This window comes from Octodon degus, unplaced genomic scaffold (genome assembly GCF_000260255.1).
Source record: "Octodon degus isolate 3935 unplaced genomic scaffold, OctDeg1.0 scaffold00106, whole genome shotgun sequence".
Classification (NCBI taxonomy): Eukaryota; Metazoa; Chordata; class Mammalia; order Rodentia; family Octodontidae; genus Octodon; species Octodon degus.
In genome coordinates this window covers 10,107,978-10,114,630 of record NW_004524682.1, presented here as the reverse complement: position 1 = coordinate 10,114,630, position 6,653 = coordinate 10,107,978, and positions in this window count along the sequence as shown.

Genomic DNA, 6,653 nt, shown 5'->3' with positions numbered 1-6,653 from the left:
CTAAATTCAATCTGCTCATATGAACAAAAGTTTAAAAATGTATGGGCAACTTAAGTCCAATAATACATAAAATGAATTATAAACCATGACAATTTGAAATATATTTCACTATTTAAAGCTAGTTCACTATTTAAAAATCAGCTAATATAATTTGTATTCCCATGCTAAAAAGAAATTACATTATCAATTTTCATAGAAAAAGTATTCAATAAACTATAATAGCAATGATATTAAAATTAAAAATTAGAAATATTAAAAAGCTACAACCCCATAAAAATCCTACTTAATGATGCAAACTGTAGCAAGGAAAGACTAGGCTATGCATAACTCCTTTCATACAATCCACTTAAAGTCTTTGATAGAACCAAAAAAGGAAGGTCCGGCCAGATAGCTCAGTGGATTAATGAGCCTGCTTTGTCAGACAAGGGACAAGGATTTGATTCCCCCAGCCAGTGCTGTTCTAGCCCCACCCTCGGGTTGTGCGAAGACAGGCACTAAGACTAGACATGGTGGTGCACATCCATAATCTCAGCTTTTGGGAGGGTGAAAACAGGAGGATCACTACGAGTCTGATCTGTGTAGTGAGACCCTGTAGACCCTGTACTAAATACAAAAAGAAAGAAAGAACGAAAGAAAAAAAGAAAGAAAAAAGAAGAAAGAAAGAAAATTGCATTCTGGGTGCAAAAAATTCCAGGCTAGCTCTATTCACAAATGATGTGCCTAAATCTACAATCATTCAAGAAGAGCAGGTAAACATAAATCATAGATTTAAAATGTAAATAAAATTCAATTTGCCATAACAATTAAAAGTGAAATATTTTATCATGATAACAATAATTATCTGTCGTATGACTAGTTATAAAATGAGAAGAGAATAATGAACTAAAGAAATCATAAGCAAGGTAAGAGGCAGTCTGTCTTAAGTGTTTTGGGAGACACTGATGTTAACATGAGAAATTTTACAATATCATTTCATAGATCAAGAACAAATATAAACCCAATCTCAGAAACATGTTTTGTAGATATTGTCAAACTTAACTTAGAATTTATCTTAGAGGTGGAAATGATTTCAGGAAGGACAAGTTTGATAACCCCACATATCCAACTACAGAAACTAAAAGAACATGGCATTGTGAAAGATCAGATGAGTGTCCCACTCATTCCTGGCATCCAAGCTGGAATGACCAGAAAGCAGACTGTCCAATGAAGCACTCTCTTTACATGTCTGAGTGTCCTGCTTACATTTCAGCAAAATGTGTGGGATGTGAGCACAGTATAAAATAAGTCAGATATATACATTGTCCAATATGTTACATATTTTTCCAACTTCATCAAACGTTGCTTTTTAATGTCTGAAAACCAAAGAGTAATAGTCTCATTATAACAAAAGTTTTATGAGATCAAATCAAAAGCCCTTTATATGAAAATTAAGTTAAATGGAAGGACCAGTATTTTGCATTAAATGTGAACAAAATATTATTATCTTAGAAATTACTTTATGTGAATTGCTTCAAAACTTTATGTTGAGAATAAATTAAAGGAAATTCACTATTCTTAGTAAAATTATGTGATAAAAGTCTTTCTCTGAATCATTATTAAAAATGCATCTATCTCATCAAATACTATAATGCAAATTCATATTTTTCTTTTACACATTCAATAGCTATTTTATCTAAGTTTTGTAGGTACTATAATTAAAGATAAGAATTTAAGTAATTTACTTGGTCTCAGATATCAATAGGTACAGAATAAGAAATTATATACCTTCTATACCAAAGTGCAGAAATAAAAATAACAGTGTGATAGTAGATAGGCTAGCAAAGTTTCAAAGCTTGATTGTAATTTTATCTGGATAAAGAAATGTATCTTCTCTAGTATTCAGATATTTTAAAGTATCAAATACAATGTGTAAAAGTAAGTCTGAGCCTCAAGACTCTTAAGGGATTTATAGAGTACACATACATTTTGCTAGTAGGAGGTTGCAATTTTAATCAAATATCCTGTCACCCATACTTTGACACTCTCAATTATTTATTTTAATATAATTCTTACTCATTGGAATTTCTGTTGCATCTTTCACAATTACTGAAAATCTTACTTCTGGCTGACCTAAGTTCTTATGAACTCAGGTTTTTACTATAACACTCCACAGGAAAGACAGTTTAGGAGACCTTATTTTCATACTTCCAGACAGTATTTATAAAGTTTTTGCCATATGTTATTTAAGGTGACATGTATTAATTAACATGGTGACTCCGTATACTATTTTGATATTTTCAAGAAACTATAGATCAAATGTTGTTATAGTTCTGTGAGTGTACCTTAAATACCAACCCCATTACTGTAAACTAACATGTTGGTGGTAAGAAATAATCTTAAATTGTAAGTTAAATAGCAAAACTTTCCAGAAGTAGAGTACGCACTAGTTGTAAGAAGCAATTAGTTCTATATTTAGATCATATATTTTGTTTTAGTGTAATAAATTTCTTATATAGCGTTTATTTATGAAATCAAAGTATGTTTTATTACATCACTTTAAATATGTACAAAATAATTATCTATACTAATATAACAATATTTTCCTTAAAAATAAATTAGGAATAATATTTTATTAGACATGTTCTTGCCTGTGGCCCTTGCTTAACGGTTACACTGATCATAACTACTTTGATGTAGTATAAGTAATATGTCACAATCATTTTGAAAATTGTTTTCAATAAAGGAATGTAGCACTTTATTAATTAAGTAGTTAATTACTTTCTGTGACAGGGTATCTCCACATAGTATGGACTGACCTCACGCTTACCTCAAAGTGGCCTCAAACTCTCGATAATCCTTCTGCCTCAGCCTCCTGATTTCTGATATTATAGGTGTGCATTATCACGTATGGCAATTGTGGTACAGTAGAGAGACTATATAATCAATAGATTTTTCACTAAGATCATTTTCAGTATGTGGTTTAAGATATTTGTCCCTGTCTCATCAAGATCTGACTGCATAATTCCATGCCAAACAGTGCCTATGATCTAACAAATCATTGGATTTAAGCATATTACAATATTAACTTTTAAAAAATTTTATTATTATCCTAAGTTGGTGAAAGGGAGTTAAATATTTTCTATTTGTGATAACCTTATTGCCTTGGAGGAATTAGCAAAATCAGGTAGAATCTTTGAGTTAGATTAATGTATTATTTTTCAGAAAAACATTCCTTTTGGATTAATTAAGCCCACCAGAATAGCTCTAGAAAGAGCTATTTTCATGTCAGCAATACATCCTTTGAAATTCAATACTCAAAGACAAATTGATGTTTACCTCTGCCTTATTACAGATCACAGAAACACTTCCTGGCTTGTCTCTGCGACACTTGGTAACATGGAGATGGCTCTCTTGGCAGATCTGCAGGTGTTTCTATCTCTCTCAGTAACGGTTGTTTTCTGCTCAATTTGCCTGATTTTTGCTTCTTGCTTCTTTATACAGACAGGAAATCATAGGAGTTACTTAGTCATTTTTTTGGTTCTGGGAAATTAAATTAGTAAAAGGTTAATAAGCACATGTTTCATCTTGTGATATATGATTGTCAAGAGATAGTTCTGCAGAAGCTTTACTAACATCATAGATATGCAAATTTCAGTTATAGCACACCATACAACATCATCTTAAATTGAATATTTTGACAGTCAACAACTCTTTTCACTTTGCTATTTTTATACTCTTATAACATTACAACTCCCTTCTGCAAAAACAAGTCTTCCAATCACTACTATCAATACAACACTCACATTTTCACTGCCACTGCAATTTACCCTAAGAAAACTTATTTCAGCAAACAAAGCTGAACATGCTATTTCATGCAGCACATCCAAACCACTCAATGTAGAGGAGCAAGGGTCCTGGACCTGGGAAAGTAAGTATCATGGGAGGGAAACTTCTGCTGGTATCTGTGCACAGATAACATTCCTGTAACAGTTAATGTGAGCTTCACTGGATTAAGGAATCATTTAACTTAGCCACTGATACTACCGAAATGTCTTCATAAGAGTAAAGTTGGCCAAGACTCCCAAACCTGGGAGACTAGAAAAAGAGTCCTTCTTACCTCTGTGCCTATGGAAACTATCATAATATTTGCTTTATGTGAATTTTTTTTTTTTCATTTCGAACATGCTACTGAAGAAAGCCACACAACTGCTGAGAAAGCCTTGTGTTGTGTACCATGGTAGAACAGTCTGAAAGTTTAGTGTGTGACGCATTTTGAAAATGAAGCATCTAATGGCCAGTGACATTGAACAATTTTGCATGTATTTGTTGACAATTTTTGCTTTTTCTGTTATATGTCTCATTTCAGTGGCCCATTTTTTGAGTGGTTATTTTTTGGGGAGAGTTCAATTATTTTGAGTTCTTATGCATTCTAGGTATTAGTCCTTTTTCCAAGAAATAGCTTGCAAAATCTTTTTTCCTATTCTGTGGGTTTTCTCTTCACTTTTAGTTGTTTCATTTGCTGTTCTGAAGCTTGTTGATTTGTTATGATCTCATTTGTTTTTTCTCGGTAATATTTCTTGTGCTATTAGAGCTCTGTTCAAAAAGTTCTTGCCTGTGACTATGTATTCAAGGGTTTTACTGATTTTATCTTCCACCAAAATAATTTAGTTTTAATATTTTTATCTTTGATTAGTTTTAATTTTAGTATAAGTACTTACATATATATTACAAATTAAAACTACATCAAAATACCACTGTGCCCCAAAAGAATGAGTATCATCACAAATTCTGTTATTAATAAATGCTGATGAGGATGTGGGTGTAAAAAGGCTCTCCACTACATAGCTAGTAGGAATATAAATCAGTATGACCACTACGGAAATCATTGTGGAGGTTCTCCCCTGCCCCCTTAAAAAACGAAAAATTGAAATTTCCTTTGCACTGATAGCTACCCCTTTTTAGTTATCTTCCCAAAAGAGTGAAAAGTATCAAATCACAGAAATACATACACATCTATGTATTTAGCACAACAATTTATAACAGCTAGGTCTTGGAAACAGTGTGCAAATCTATCAATAGATCAACAGATGAAACAATAAAAAATGTGGCATTTATGTAAGATCCAGTACTACTCTGTCATAAAGAAAGATAATGATAAGACCTTTGTAAACAAATGGATGTAACTGAAAAACATAATGCTAAATGAAATAAGTCATACACATAAGCTTCAGTATTCTATAGTTTCTATTATATGGGAAATTAAAACATTTATTTATATATAGAACTACAGATAGAAGAAGGTAGATAACTAAGAAGTAGGCAGAATTTCAAATTATTCCCCAAATTTCCTATTTTATTGTTTTAAATATTTGTTAATATGCAAGCTAATTTGTTTCATTGACATTTCTAGTTATTCTTTGTTCCGTAAAAGGAAAGTGTGTACTAAGTAAGCAACAAAAAGTATCTGTGTCTTGTACCTAGAGTAGCTAAGCATACCACCATTGCATTAACTTATTTTCTTTTTATTTTGTTATGCAATTTTATTTTATTTTATTCTTTTTCCATATAATAAAAAAATGAAAAGAAAAAGAAAAAAAGGTGTCCTAGATAGTTTCAGGCCTTGGAATATGCTTGCTGTGTATACACTGCAGATGGTTCACACAGCCTGCCCTGTGTACTTTGCTGAGGAATCAGCCAGCCAACCAGTTGGGGCACACCTTGGGGGATGACGGAGCTGAGACTGCGCCCTCTGGTGAGCGCGGTGCGCGTCTGCTCTGCCTACTCTGTGCCTGGAAGAGAGCCCTGAGGTGATTGCCAGAGTCACGTGATTGCGGATGGGCGCTGTGAGCCTGACTGGCCTCTTCTGATCTGGCCAGTGCTCGTGGGATCAAATGCAGGCTTTGGACTGTGCCTGTGGAGACCACAGGGCCCTTCCCACATTGGTGTCACCCTGATCATGCTCTTTACTAGGTCAAGATGGAGAAGAGCACATGGCAGTCAAATCAATGCAATAAATACACCATCTACAATTAAAAAAAATATTGTTTTGTCCCACATTCTTTTTTTCTACCTTCTATAGCCCAACTATTTCAACACCTTAACACTCTATTGAGTGATTTCCTAAGTCAGTAATATTACTCTCCTAACGATTGCCAATGTGCAGAATCACCGATGTCTCTGTTACCCTCTCTCTTTGCTGGGACAGATACCCAGCGTCCAGATATAAGGAAAGAAAGCTTTACACAGTTTGTGGAGGTTTTAGTTGGTTCAAAGCTAGTTCCAAGGCAGACTGGCCCATGACAGAGAGCAGCAGTTCATGGAGGTAGAAAATGGCAAAAGTCAAAAGGGAGGAGCAGTGGCAGAGCAGCAGCAGCAAATAGCAGAGCGAGCAAACGGGAGAAGTTGCAACGACAAAGGCTACAGAGAGCAAGTCTGTCTCCCTTATGTTGCATTCAGCTCTCTGCCCCAGGCTGGGTGTAGCACTGACACTGGTAATCCCAGCCCGACTCACAGCCTTACTCTCAATGGATCGTGAAGTAATCACAAAGTGCAGTTGTCTGCCCCAAGCCTGCATGAGACTCTAGGGAGACAACAACAAACTGTAACAATTGAAAATAATTCTTTCAACTGTAGGTATTTTATTTTCTTTTTTTAATTTTTTTATTTTTATTTAT